Source organism: Triticum aestivum, chromosome 5B (assembly GCF_018294505.1).
Source record: "Triticum aestivum cultivar Chinese Spring chromosome 5B, IWGSC CS RefSeq v2.1, whole genome shotgun sequence".
In the NCBI taxonomy this organism is placed as follows: Eukaryota; Viridiplantae; Streptophyta; class Magnoliopsida; order Poales; family Poaceae; genus Triticum; species Triticum aestivum.
Genome location: NC_057807.1, coordinates 16,154,545 through 16,170,595, shown reverse-complemented (window position 1 = coordinate 16,170,595; position 16,051 = coordinate 16,154,545).

The following is a 16,051-nucleotide window of genomic DNA, read 5'->3' as shown; positions in this document are numbered from 1 at the left end:
CATGCGCGTAGTGCTTTGGTTTTCGATGACTTCTAAATTTTTGCAACAAGTGCATGAGTTCTTATGATTAATGTTGAGTCCATGGATTATACGCACTCTCATCCTTCCACCATTGCTAGCCTTTCTAATACCGCGCACCTTTCACCGGTATCATACACCCACCTTATACCTCCCTCAAAACAGCCACCATACCTACCTATCATGGCATTTCCATAGCCATTCCGAGATATATTGCCATGCAACTTTCGACCATTAAGTTTATTATGACACGCTCCATCATTATCATATTGCTTTTTGCATGAACATGTAGTTGACATTGTATTTGTGGCAAGGCCACCTTCATAATTTTCATACATGTCGCTCTTGATTCATTGCATATCCCGGTACACCGCCGGAGGCATTCATATAGAGTCATACTTTGTTCTAAGTATTGAGTTGTAATTGTTGAGTTGTAAGAAAAATATAAGTGTGATGATCATCATTATTAGAGCATTGTCCCAAGTAAGGAAAGGATGATGGAGACTATGATTCTCCCATAAGTCGGGATGAGACTCCGGACGAAATAAAATAAAAGAGGCCAAAGAAGCCCAAATAAAAAAAGAGGCCATAAAAAAAGAGAAAAGGCCCAAATAAAAAAAATGAGAGAAAAAGAGAGAAGGGACAATGCTACTATCCTTTTACCACACTTGTGCTTCAAAGTAGCACCATGATCTTCATGATAGAGAGTCTCATGTGTTATCACTTTCATATACTAGTGGGAATTTTTCATTATAGAACTTGGCTTGTATATTCCAATGATGGGCTTCCTCAAAAGTGCCCTAGGTCTTCGTGAGCAAGCGAGTTGGATGCACACCCACTTAGTTTCTTTCGTTGAGCTTTCATATACGTATAGCTCTAGTGCATCCGTTGCATGGCAATCCCTACTCACTCACATTTATATCTATTGATGGGCATATCCATAGCCTGTTGATACGCCTAGTTGATGTGAGACTATCTTCTCCTTTTTGTCTTCTCCACAACCACCATTCTATTCCACCTATAGTGCTATGTCCATGGCTCACGCTCATGTATTGTGTAAAAATTGAAAGAGTTTGAGATCATTAAAGTATGAAACAATTGCTTGGCTTGTCATCGGGGTTGTGCATGATTAAATACTTTGTGTGATGAAGATAGAGCAACAGCCAGACTATATGATTTTGTAGGGATGAACTTTCTTTTGCCATGTTATTTTGAGAAGACATGATTGCTTTGATTATTATGATTGAAGTATTATTATTTTTATGTCAATATCAACTTTTGTCTTGAATCTTTCGGATCTGAATATTCATGCCAAAATTGAGAAGAATTACATTGAAATTAAGCCAAATTATCACTCCGCATCAAAAATTCTTTTTTATCATTTACCTACTCGAGGACGAGCAGGAATTAAGCTTGGGGATGCTTGATACGTCTCCAATGTATCTATAATTTTTGATTGCTCCATGCTACTTTATCTACTTTTTTAGGCAATATTGGGCTTTATTATCCAATTTTATATTATTTTTGGGACAAACCTATTAACCGGAGGCCCATCCTAGATTTGCTGTTTTATGCCTATTTCAGTGTTTCGAGGAAAAGGAATATCAGATGGAGTCAAAACGGAACGAAATCAACTTGAGAAGTTATTTTTGGAAGGAAACCCACCTGATGGACTTGGACCCCGTAGCTCCACCGACATTCTCCCTGCACCCATATATACCTACGTACCCTAAAACTTCCAGAACAGAAGATAGATCGGGAGTTCCGCCGCTGCAATCCTTTGTAGCCACCAAAAACCAATCGGGACCCTATTCCGGCACCATGCCGGAGGGGGATCCCATCACCGGAGGCCATCTTCATCATCCCGGCGCTATCCATGACGAGGAGGGAGTAGTTCACCCTCAGGGCTGAGGGTATGTACCAGTAGCTATGTGTTTGATCTCTCTCTCTCGTGTTCTCTCTCGTGTTCCATCTATGGCACGATCTTGATGTATCCCGAGCTTTGCTATTGTAGTTGGATCTTATGATGTTTCTCCCCCTCTACTCTCTTGTGATGAATTGAGTTTCCCCTTTGAAGTTATCTTATCGGATTGAGTCTTTTATGAACACTTGATGTATGTCTTGCGTGGGATAACCGTGGTGACAATGGGCTATTCTATTGATCCAATTGATGTATGTTTTGGTGATCAACTTGCGGGTTTCGTGACACTTGGGAACCTATGCATAGGGGTTGGCACACGTTCTTGACTCTCCGGTAGTAGCTTTGGGGCACTCTTTGAAGTACTTTTATGTTGGTTGGATGAATATGAGATTGTGTGATGCATATCGTATAATCATGCCCACGGATACTTGAGGTGACAATGGAGTATCTAGGTGACATTAGGGTTTTGGTTGATTTGTATCTTAAGGTGTTATTCTAGTATGAACTCTTTTATAGATCGATCCGAAAGAATAGCTTTGTGGTGGTTTCGTACCCGACCATAATCTCTATGTTTGTTCGCCGGTATTAGTGGCTTTGGAGTGACTCTTTGTTGCATGTTGAGGGCTTGTCATATGTTCTATCTATGTTATCATTGTTGAGAGAACTCACACTAGTGAAAGTATGAACCCTAGGCCTTGTTTCCTACCATTGCAATACCGTTTACGCTCACCTTTATCGCTCGCTACCTTGTTGTTTTTATTATTTCATATTACAAAAACCTATATCTACTATCTATTTTGCACTTGTATCTTCATCTCTTCGCCGAACTAGTGCACCTATACAATTTACCATTCTATTGGGTGTGTTGGGGACACAAGAGACTTTTTGTTATTTGGTTGCAGGGTTGTTTGAGAGAGACCATCTTCATCCTACGCCTCATACGGATTGATAAACCTTAGGTCATCCACTTGAGGGAAATTTTCTACTGTCCTACAAACATGTGCACTTGCAGGCCCAACAACGTCTACAAGAAGAAGGTTGTGTAGTAGACATCAAAGGCACACATCAGGTCTGGTACACAACATTGCATACATGATAGAGCCTATGGCTGAAGCATAGGGAACATCTTTCATTTTCTCTCTATCTTCTGAAGTGGTCAGGCATTGAGTCTGACTCAACTTCACACCTTGTATTACAGGCAAGAACCATTTCTTTGCTTGATCAATTTTGAACTTTTTCAAAACGTTATCAAGGTCTGTACTTTGTGAAAGTCCAATTAAGCGTCTTGATCTATCTCTATATATCTTGATGCCTAATATATAAGCAGCTTCACCGGGGTCTTTCATTGAAAAACTTTTATTAAAGTATCCTTTTATGCTATCTAGAAATTCTACATCATTTCCAACAAATAATATGTCGTCCACATATGATATTAGAAATGCTACAGAGCTCCCACTCACTTCCTTGTAAATGCAGGCTTCTCCAAAAGTCTGTATAAAACCATATGCTTTGATCACACTATCAAAGCGTTTATTCCAACTCCGAGAGGCTTGCACCAGTCCATAAATGGATCGCTGGAGCTTGCACACTTTGTTAGTACCTTTTGGATCGACAAAACCTTCTAGTTGCATCATATACAACTCTTCTTCCAGAAATCCATTCAGGAATGCAGTTTTGACATCCATTTGCCAAATTTCATAATCATAAAATGCGGTAATTGCTAACATGATTCGGACAGACTTAAGCATCGCTATAGGTGAGAAAGTCTCATCGTAGTCAACCCCTTGAACTTGTCGAAAACCTTTCGCAACAAGTCAAGCTTTGTAGACAGTACCATTACCATCAGCGTCAGTCTTCTTCTTGAAGATCCATTTATTCTCGATAGCTTGTGTATCATCGGGCATGTCAACCAAAGTCCACACTTTGTTCTCATACATGGATCCCATCTCAGTTTTCATGGCCTCAAGCCATTTTGCGGAATCTGGGCTCATCATCGCTTCCTCATAGTTCATAGGTTCACCATGGTCAAGTAACATGACCTCCAGAATAGGATTACCGTACCACTCTGGTGCGGATCTCACTCTAGTTGACCTACGAGCTTCAGTAGTAACTTGATCTGAAGTTTCATGATCAATATAATTAGCTTCCTCACTAATTGGTGTAGGTGTCCCAGGAACCGGTTTCTGTGATGAACTACTTTCCAATAAGGGAGCAGGTACAGTTACCTCATCAAGTTCTACTTTCCTCCCACTCACTTCTTTCGAGAGAAACTTCTTCTCTAGAAAGGATCATTTTTTAGCAACGAATGTTTTGCCTTCGGATCTGTGATAGAAGGTGTACCCAACAGTTTCCTTTGGATATCCTATGAAGACATATTTCTCCGATTTGGGTTCGAGCTTATCAGGTTGAAGCTTTTTCACATAAGCATCACAACCCCAAACTTTAAGAAACGACAACTTTGGTTTCTTGCCAAACCAGAGTTCATAAGGCGTCGTCTCAACGGATTTTGATGGTGTCCTATTTAACGTGAATGCAGCCGTGTCTAAAGCATAACCCCAAAACGATAGCGGTAAATCAGTAAGAGACATCATAGATCGCACCGTATCTAGTAAAGTACGATTACGACGTTCGGACAAACCATTACATTGTGGTGTTCCCGGTGGCATGAGTTGCGAAACTATTCTGCATTGTTTCAAATGTAGACCAAACTCGTAACTCAAATATTCTCCTCCACGATCAGATCGTAGGAACTTTATTTTCTTGTTACGACGATTTTCCACTTCACTCTGAAATTCTTTGAACTTTTCAAATGTTTCAGAATTATGTTTCATTAAGTAGATATACCCACATCTTCTCAAATCATCTGTGAAGGTGAGAAAATAAAGATACCCGCCGCGAGCCTTAATATTCATTGGACCACATACATCAGTATGTATGATTTCCAACAAATCTGTTACTTGCTCCATAGTTCCGGAGAACGGAGTTTTAGTCATCTTGCCCATGAGGCATGGTTCGCAAGTACCAAGTGATTCATAATCAAGTAATTCCAAAAGTCCATTAGTATGGAGTTTCTTCATGCGCTTTACACCAATATGACCTAAACGACAGTGCCACAAATAAGTTGCACTATCATTATCAACCCTGCATCTTTTGGCTTCAACATTATGAATATGTGTATCACTACTATCGAGATTCAATAAAAATAGACCACTCTTTAAGGGTGCATGACCATAAAAGATATTACTCATATAAATAGAACAACCATTATTCTCAGATTTAAATGAATAACCGTCTCACATTAAACAAGATCTAGATATAATGTTCATGCTCAAAGCTGGCACCAAATAACAATTATTCAGGTCTAAAACTAATCCCGAAGGTAGATGTAGAGGTAGCGTGCCGACGGCGATCACATCGACTTTGGAACCATTTCCCACGCGCATCGTCACCTCGTCCTTAGCCAGTCTTCGCTTAATCCGTAGTCCCTGTTTCGAGTTGCAAATGTTAGCAACAAAACCAGTATCAAATACCCAGGTGCTACTGCGAGCTCTGGTAAGGTACACATCAATAACATGTATATCACATATACCTTTGTTCACCTTGCCATCCTTCTTATCCGCCAAATACTTGGGGCAGTTCCGCTTCCAGTGACCAGTCTGCTTGCAGTAGAAGCACTCAGTCTCAGGCTTAGGTCCAGACTTGGGTTTCTTCTCTTGAGTAGCAACTTGTTTGCCGTTCTTCTTGAAGTTCCCTTCTTCTTCCCTTTACCCTTTTTCTTGAAACTGGTGGTCCTGTTGGCCATCAACACTTGATGCTCCTTCTTGATTTCTACCTCCGCGGCCTTTAGCATTGCGAACAGCTCGGGAATTGTCTTCTTCATCCCTTGCATATTATAGTTCATCAAAAGCTCTTGTAGCTTGGTGGCAGTGATTGAAGAATTTTGTCAATGACACTATCATCCGGAAGATTAACTCCCAGTTGAATCAAGTGATTGTTATACCCAGACATTTTGAGTATATGTTCACTGACAGAACTATTCTCCTCCATCTTGCAGCTATAGAACTTATTGGAGACTTCATTCTCTCAATCCGAGCATTCGCTTGAAATATTAACTTCAACTCTTGGAACATCTCATATGCTCCATGACGTTCAAAACATCGTTGAAGTTCCGGTTCTAAGCCGTAAAGCATGGCACACTGAACTATCGAGCAGTCATCAGCTTCGCTCTGCCAGACGTTCTTAACGTCGTCAGTTGCATCTGCAGCAGGCCTGGCACCTAGCGGTGCTTCCAGGACGTAATTCTTCTATGCAGCAATGAGGATAATCCTCAAGTTACGGAGCCAGTCCGTGTAATTGCTACCATCATATTTCAACTTTGCTTTCTCAAGGAACGCATTAAAATTTAGCAGAACAACAGCACGGGCCATCTATCTACAACAACATAGACAAGCAAAATACTATCAGGTACTAAGTTCATGATAAATTCAAGTTCAATTAATCATATTACTTAAGAACTCCCACTTAGATAGACATCTCTCTAATCATCTAAGTGATCATGTGATCCAGATCAACTAAACCATAACCGATCATCATGTGAAATGGAGTAGTTTTCAATGGTGAACATCACTATGTTGATCATATCTACTATATGATTCATGCGCGACCTTTCGGTCTTAGTGTTCCGAGGCCATATCTACATATGCTAGGCTCGTCAAGTTTAACCCGAGTATTCTACATGTGCAAAACTGGCTTGCACCCCTTGTAGATGGACGTAGAGCTTATCACACCCGATCATCACGTGGTGTCTCGGCACGACGAACTTTGGCAACGGTGCATACTCAGGGAGAACACTTTTACGTTGAAATTTAGTGAGAGATCATCTTATAATGCTACCGTCAATCAAAGCAAAATAAGATGCATAAAGGATAAACATCACATGCAATCAATATAAGTGATATGATATGGCCATCATCATCTTGTGCTTGTGATCTCCATCTCCGAAGCATCGTCATGACCACCATCGTCACTGGCGCGACACCTTGATCTCCATCGTAGCATCATTGTCGTCTTGCCAACTATTGCTTCTACGACTACCGCTACCGCTTAGTGATAAAGTAAAGCAATTACAGGGCAATTGCATTGCATACAATAAAGCGACAACCATATGGCTCCTGCCAGTTGCCGATAACTCTGTTACAAAATATGATAGTCTCATACAATAAAATTTAGCATCATGTCTTGACCATATCACATCACAACATGCCCTGCAAAAACAAGTTAGACGTCCTCTACTTTGTTCACTACTGGAATCAGCTACTTTGCCATCTGCCAGCTCTTTGTCGTCAGCTAGCGAACGGCAAAGAAGCTCTTTGCCATCAGCTACCCGAAAGCAGACGGCAAAGAACTGGTTGATGGCAAAGAAAACCTTTGCCATTAGCCTGTTCTTTGCCGTCCGCTAGCTGACGGCAAAGAGGGAGGGGTCCCCACTAAGGAGCTGTTTAAAAAATACTTAACGTACCCCCTCTTTGCCGTCTGCTAGCAGACGGCAAAGAGCAAAAAAGCGGACGGCAAAGAAGGCGGGCAGCAAACATTCAACAAAAATAACGGCGCGCCCCACCCCACCCTCTCTCTCTCTCTGTTTCTCTCCTGCTCCCACACGCGCGCCGCCGCCCCCAGCACTCGCCGCCGCGCCCCAGCCCCCCCCCTTCCCCACCGCCCCAAGCCCAGCGCCGCCGCCCCAGGCCGCCCCGCCCCCCTCCTCCACCGGCCCCCCGCCTCGTCGCCACTGCCGCCCGGTGCCTTCGACCCACCGCCCCCCCGCCCCGTCGCCCCCGCCGCCCTGCCGTCTCGGCGCCGCCGCGCCCCGGCCCCCGGCGCCCCCCTCCCCCCGCTGCGCCCCACCGCCCTAGGCCCGGCGCCGCCGCCCCAGGCCGCCCCGCCCCCTCCTCCACCGGCCACCTCCTCCACCAGCCCAGGTGAGCTCTACCTCCTCTGTTTTTCCTTTTTTTCTATTTTTTAGTTTTAGGTTTATGTTTAGTTTAGATTTAGTTTTAGTTTTAGTTTTAGGTTTAGTTTTAGTTTTAGGTTTAGTTTTAGTTTAGTTTTAAGTTTAGATTTAGTTTTTTCCTTTTTTCTTTTTTTTAGTTTTAGGTTTATGTTTGGTTTAGATTTAGTTTTATTTTTAGTTTTAGTTTTAGATTTAGGTTTAGATTTAGGTTTAGTTTTAGGTTTAGTTCAGTTTTAGGAAAGAAAAAGAAGAAGAAGAAAAAAACAGGAGAGGAGGAGAAGAAGAAGAGGAAAAAGGAAAGGAAGAAGAAGAAGAGGAGGAGGAGAAGAAAAAAGAAGGAGAGGAAGAAGAAGAAGAAAAAAGAGGAGAGGAGGAGAAGAAGAAGAGGAAAAAGGAAAGGTAGAAGAAGAAGAGGAGGAGGAGAAGAAAAAAGAAGAAGAGGAAGAAGAAGAAGAAGAAAAAAGAGGAGAGGAGGAGAAGAAGAAGAGGAAAAAGGAAAGGAGGAAGAAGAAGAAGAAGAAGAAGAAGAAGAAGAAGAAGAAGGAAAAAAGGAAGAAGAGGAAGAAGTGGAAGAAGAAGAAAAGGAAAAAACCCCGACCCGACACGGCACCCCGACCCCGACCCGGCACCCCGACACGACACCCTGACCCCAAGACCCCGACCCCGACACCGACACGACACCCCGACCCCGACCCGGCACCCTGACCCGACACCCCGACCCCGAGACCCCGACCCCGACCCCGACACCCCGACCCCGACCCCGACCCCGACACCGACACCCCGGCCCCGAGCCTGACCCGACACCCCGACCCCGACATCGACATGGCACCCCGACCCCGACCCGGCACCCCGACCCCGACACCGACACCTCGACCCCGACACCGACACGACACCCCGACCCCGACCCGGCACCCCGACCCGACACCCCGACCCCGAGACCCCGACCCGACTCCGACACCGACACCGACACCCCGACCCCGAGCCTGACCCAACACCCCGACCCCGACACCGACACGGCACCCCGACCCCGACCCGGCACCCAGACCCGACACCCCGACCCCGAGACCCTGACCCCGACCCCGACACGGCACCCCGACACCGACACGACACCCCGACCCCCGACACCTCCCGAAAAGGTGTTCTTTGGCCTTCCAGAGGCCGACGGGGTCATATATTTGTGAATTATTAGTTAGGTCATATATTTTTTGATTTTGTTATGAAAAACATCATATATGATTGTGTTGATCGGGTAGTTTTAAATGTGCAGTTGTTTATGTTGTACTTGATGATGATACACTTAAGTGATATACATATTATTATTCATGTCTGTACTTTTTTTCATGTTGTACTAATTTCGTATATTCTTTGTCATGGCAGGTGTTGAAAGATGGTGGGCGCTGGTCGGGAGCGCGCCGAGGCCCCTTCTTGGTCGGCACGTAGTGTGAGGTCTTCCATTCCACACGCACCTCTCCGCCGAGCGTTGCTGGACAGTATGGCGACACCGCCGGGCCCTTCTTCACCGACCGCGGTGCCCAGCAGGGGACGAGGTAAGAAGAAGGGCCGAGGTGGAGCACGTGGTCGCGTGAGAGGAGGTAGGGTGACTCTTACGGCGCCTTCCTTGTCGCCGCCCCCAGCTGTTTCACCCCAGCACGTGACTGCTAGGGTGGACTCGTCTGAGGAGGAGGCTACACGGACTCCGGTCCACGAGCCTCCGGTCCACGGGTCTTCGGCCCACGAGAGTTGGGCCCACGAGACCTCGGAGGAGCACACGTCTGGATGGGGTACTTGGTCGGGTCAGCCTGAGGATGGCGGGGAGCCGAGTGACCATGCTGATGATGGCGGGGAGCCAAGTGGCCATGCTAATGATGGCGGGGAGCCGACTGATTTTGAGGAGGAGGGGGAGGAGGGGGGCAACGTCTACCATCGTGGTGCTACACGGCTCCCGTCCGTGCCGGCGACCCGCGAGCAGAGGTGGTTAATTTTCCCTGATGGGAAGAGGTAAGTGCATTTAATCTTTTTGTACCTTCTACATTCACGTTTCTTGAAATAACTAATGTGTTGGCCTTGTCATGTTGCAGGGGTTGGGACCACCATGAAAGTGTCCCCGGCCCAACTCCGTCCTTGGAGTTCTGATTCGGCAAAACTTTCCGGGGTTTGTCACGTTGCCTGGTGAGGGTCTGCTTCCAGAGGTTGGATTGAGTTGGTAGCACTACTTGGCTGCCCCGGCCCCGCCGGGTGAGATTATCGACGGTGTCTTGTGCAAGACGAGGGCAGACATGGTGATCAGAAAGTTCTGGGTAATTTCTCCTTTACACAATTAAAAATCTTCAACTAGCTAGTTATTAATTGTACTAATCAATATTGTATCATTTGATTGCAGACATTCTATAGGTGTGAGGAGGGATACGAGAAGGAGGCGGCAGATGTTATCCAGAAGGAGTGCAAGCATCTACTTCAGAACTTACGGCATGAGGCTCGGGTGCAGTCTGTTCGAGACTACTACGCCGACCGTGGTATCAAGAAGTCCAAGCGGGATTGCCACGATAAGTTCTTGAGTAAGGAGAAGTACATGAAGGTAATTCTTAAGGCCTTGTACTTAATTACTTCATTTAGGCACGCTACAATAAGGCGGATAAGGTGCTGGAGGTGTACGACCTGTATGCCATGGCCCATACTGGCTCTTACAAGAAAGTCAAGGCATTCTCTACGTCTGACCTCGATGATCCAAAGAACTTCACCAACATCTCCGCCCACGACAAGCTCGTGCAATATAGAGATCAGGGGAAGGCGAGGAAAGGGGAGGACTTTAACCCGAGCCAGGGTCCCATTGATACAGAGTTGCTGATGATATCTGGTGGCGGGAGGTCCCATGGATCCATAGCCATGGGAGATGGACTTATCCGTTGTCCTAGCACTCTCCTGGAGATCAAGGCGCGCCAGTCGAGCTCTGCTCCTGAGATAAGGCCTCGTGAACGGCCAGTCCAACTCGCCATCAAGGTTAGTTATACGTACTCAGCTATCTTTCTCCATTACATTGTGTGCGCTTCCATCAATGATTACAAATGGTCATGTGAGTGGTGTTGCAGGCTTCTATACAGAGTGAGAGAGATAGAACGAAGAAACTTCTGGCGGAGGCAGCGGAGAGGCAGCGGGAGTTGGAGGAGAGGACGACAAAGATGTTGGAGGAGGAGAGGGCACAGAATGACATGCAGGCAAGGGCCATGTATGAACTCCTTGTGGTAAGTTTCTTCTGTAGATTACTTGCTAGTCTTAATATTTGAGTCTCATTACTAACTAGTATGACTCTGTTGGGAAAACCAAATGTGCAGTCTGTGTGCGAGAAGTCCGGTCAGACCGCTCCGCCGATGCCAGTGATTGCTCCTCGGAGCACGGTGAGTTTAATTTGAATGGACATTACTTGCTAGTCTTAACATTTGAGTGTCATAATGCTAACGAGACATTGGAAATGATCTTTGGTGCAGCTTAACTCCAGAAACGCCTCGCACGATCCTTCTCCAGCTACCGGCACGAGCCAGCCCGCTCCTACACCTCCCTAATCACGGTAAGTTTCTCTAGACTTAGACTTAGCTTTATTTCCTCCAATATGCTTACCATAATGACCTAGAGTTAGCTTCTTTTCCTTCAAAATGACTTAATAAGCTTACTTATGTCAAAAATTGCATAATTAACTTAGTTAGCTCATAAACGATCCATTTTACCTAAGTTAGCTCTAATATGACTCATTTTACCTTAGTTAGCTTACAAGTGATCCAATTTATCCAAGTTAGCTCTAAAATGACCCATTTTAGAAGATTAGCTCGTAAATGATCCATTTTACCTACGTTAGCTTTAAAATGACCCATTTCACCTAGATTAGCTCCAAAATGACTCATTTCACCTATGTTAGCTCCAAAATGACCCATTTCACGTAGGTTAGCTCCAAAGTGACCCATTTCACCTAGATTTGCTCCTAAACGATCAATTTCACCTAAGTTAGCTAAAAACGATCCATTTCACCTAAGTTAGCTCTTAAATGATCCATTTCACCTAAGTTAGGTCATAAACGACCCATTTCAACTAAGTTAGCTCATAAAAACTCATAAATAATGCATTTCACCTAAGTTAGCTCAAAAACGATCCATTTCACCTAAGTTAGCTCATAAACGATCCATTTCACCTAAGTTAGCTCATAAACGACCCAATTCAACTAAGTTAGCTCATAAATGATCCATTTCAACTAAGTTAGCTCATAAACAACCCATTTCAACTTTTGTTAGCTCATATATGATCCATTTCACCTAAGTTAGCTCATAAATGACATATACTTCTTGTTCTAGTCTTCTTCTTGTTCTAGTCACCTATTTCTAACTTTCTTATTTACCATTTTGCAGATTTCATTCACTTCATGGAAGCTAGCTTGCTATGATGGAGTGCTTGCTTTTCCTTTGATGAAACTTTGCATTGTATCTAGCTTGCTATGATAGAACTTGCTATCTTGACGAAACTTTGCATTGTAATATGTATATGGATGGAACTTGCTTATGTATGAACAATGTGTATGGATGGAACTTGCTTATGTATGAACAATGTGTATGGATGAAACTGATGTGATATGTGATATGAAACTTATGTGTTGGATATGTGATATGGAAATATATCTATATATGTCATATATATTTGCTGTGAAAATTGTTGGATTAAAAAAATAGAAAAAAGAGACAATATGCAGGCTCTTTGCCGTCTGCCACCGACGGCAAAGGGCTCTTTGCCATCAGCAGCGGACGGCAAAGAGGCCACGTGGCAGGCAACTGTGCTTCTTGGGAGGCTGACCAATTTGGTCAGTTTGCCATCAGCAGCAGACGGCAAAGGCTTTGCCGTCCGCAGCGGACGGCAAAGGCCTGCCATTAACCACCGAACGGAGTAACAGCGCATTTATTGACGTCCGTCTTCTTTGCCGTCCGCTGCTGATGGCAAAGGCCCCTTTGCCGTCAGCTGCCCGAAGCAGACGGAAACGCAGCTCTTTGCCGTCCCCTACTTTGTCGTCACCTTTTGCCGTCCGCCATCCATGCCTTTGCCATCCACCGTGGCAGATGGCAAAGTAGCAAATTCCTGTAGTGGTTGTTGCAAGTTTTTACGTGGCTGCTACGGGCTGAGCAAGAACCGTTCTTACCTACGCATCAAAACCACAACGATAGTTCGTCAGGTTAGTGTTGTTTTAACCTTCTCAAGGACCGGGCGTAGCCACACTCGGTTCAACTAAAGTTGGAGAAACTGACACCCGCCAGCCACCTATCTGCAAAGCACGTCGGTCCGGGCCGCTTGATCCAACAATACCACTGAACCAAAGTATGACATGCTGCTAAGAAGTATGACTTGTATGGCTCACAACTTACTTGTGTTCTACTCGTGCATATAACATCTACGCATAAAACCAGACTTGGATGCCACTGTTGGGGAACGTAGTAATTTCAAAAAAATTCCTAAGCACACGCAAGATCATGGTGATGCATAGCAATGAGAGGGGAGAGTGTTGTCCATGTACCCTCATAGACCGAAAGCGGAAACGTTAGCACAACGCGGTTGATGTAGTCGTACGTCTTCACGATCCGACCGATCAAGTACCGAACGTACGGCACCTCCGAGTTCAGCACCCGTTCAGCTCGATGACGTCCCACGAACTCCGATACAGCAGAGCTTTGCGGGAGAGTTCCGTCAGCTCGACGGCGTGATGATGGTGTCGATGATACTACCGACGCAGGGCTTCGCCTAAGCACCGCTATGATATTACCGAGGTGGAATATGGTGGAGGGGGACACCGCACACGGCTACGAGATCAATGATCAATTGTTATGTCTAGAGGTGCCCCCCTGCCCCCGTATATAAAGGAGCAAGGGGGGAGGCGGCCGGCCAAGGAGGAGGGTGCACCAAGGGGGGAGTCCTACTCTCACCGAGAGTAGGACTCCTCCTTTCCTTGTTGGAGTAGGAGAGGGGAAGGAAGCGAGAGAGGAGAGGAAGGAAAGGCCCCCCCTCCTTGTCCTATTCGAACTAGAGGGGGAGGGGGTGCGCGGCCTGCCCTGGGCGCCCCTCCTCTTCTCAACTAGGGCCCATTAGGCCGACTAAACCCCCAGGGGGGTTCCGGTAACCCCTCGGTACTCAGGTATATGTCTGAAACCTCCCGAAACACTTCCGGTGTCCGAACATAATCATCCAATATATCAATCTTCACGTCTCGACCATTTCGAGACTCCTCGTAATGTTCGTGATCACATCCCGGACTCTGAACTACATTCGGTGCATCAAAACACAAAAACTCATAATACCGATCGTCACCAAACTTTAAGCATGCAGACCCTATGGGTTCGAGAACTATGTATACATGACCGAGACACGTCTCCATTCAATAACCAATAGCGGAACCTAGATGCTCATATTGGCTCCCACATATTCTACGAAGATCTTTATCGGTCAAACCGCATAACAACATACGTTGTTCCCTTTGTCATCGGTATGTTACTTGCCCGAGATTCGATCGTCGGTATCTCAATACCTAGTTCAATCCCGTTACCGGCAAGTCTCTTTACTCGTTATGTAATGCATCATCCCGCAACTAATTCATTAGCTACATTGCTTGCAAGGCTTATAGTGATGTGCATTACCGAGAGGGCCCATAGATACCTCTCCGACAATCGGAGTGACAAATCCTAATCTCGAAATACATCAACTCAACAAGTACCTTCGAAGACACCTATAGAGCACCTTTATAATCACCCAATTATGTTGTGAAGTTTGGTAGCACGCAAAGTGTTCCTCCGGTAAGCGGGAGTTACATAATCTCATAGTCATAGGAACATGTATAAGTCATGAAGAAAGCAATAGCAACATACTAAACGGTCAAGTGCTAAGCTAACGGAATGGGTCAAGTCAATCACATTATTCTTCTAATGATGTGATCCCATTGATCAAATGATAACTCATATCTATGGTTAGGAAACTCAACCATCTTTGATCAATGAGCTAGTCAAGTAGAGGCATACTAGTGACACTATGTTTGTCTATGTATTCACACATGTATTATGTTTCGGGTTAATACAATTCTAGCATGAATAATAAACATCTATCATGATATGAGGAAATAAATAATAACTTTATTATTGCCTCTAGGGCATATTTCCTTCACGTGAGCAAGGCCTCATCCTCCAAATTGATGCCCCTCCTTGACAAGATCCTCCTCAAGCTCGCGACTTGGAAGGCCGCGCTGCTCAACTGAGGCGAACGGATCGTGCTCATGTGGCATGTCCTCAACGCAATGCTGGCCCACATCCTTATGGCCATGGCTATCTCCAAACCCATCTTGAGGAGAGTCACACGCATCATTTGCGATTTCCTCTGGCAAGGATGCAAATATGCGTGCGCTGGCTTTTGCATCGTCAGCTGGGCCAAGGTCTGCCACCCTGTCGAGCTGGGCGGCCTTGGCGTGCGTGAACTGCACCGCATCGGCATCGCGCTGTGTACAAGATGGCTCTGGCTGCATGCCACGGACCCGACGCGCCCTTCGCATAGATACGTCTCCGTTGTATCTACTTTTCCAAACACTTTTGCCCTTGTTTTGGACTCTAACTTGTATGATTTGAATGGAACTAACCCGGACTGACGCTGTTTTCAGCAGAATTGCCATGGTGTTGTTTTATGTGCAGAAAACAAAAGTTCTCGGAATGACCTGAAACTCCACGGAACACCTTAGAAAAAATAATAAAAAATCCTCGCCAAAGATGAAGACCAGGGGGCCCACACCCTGCTCACAAGGGTGGGGGCGTGCCCTCCCCCCTGGGCACGCCCCCTACCTCGTGGCCCCCTGGTGGCCCTCCGACGCCAACTCCAACTCCATATATTGGCTTTCGGGGAGAAAAAAATCAGAGAAAAAGTTTCATTGCGTTTTACGATACGGAGCCGCCGCCAAGCCCTAATCTCTCTCGGGAGGGCTGATCTGGAGTCTGTTTGGGGATCCGGAGAGGGGGATTCGTCGCCGTCGTCATCATCAACCATCCTCCATCACCAATTTCATGATGCTCACCGCCGTGCGTGAGTAATTCCATCGTAGGCTTGCT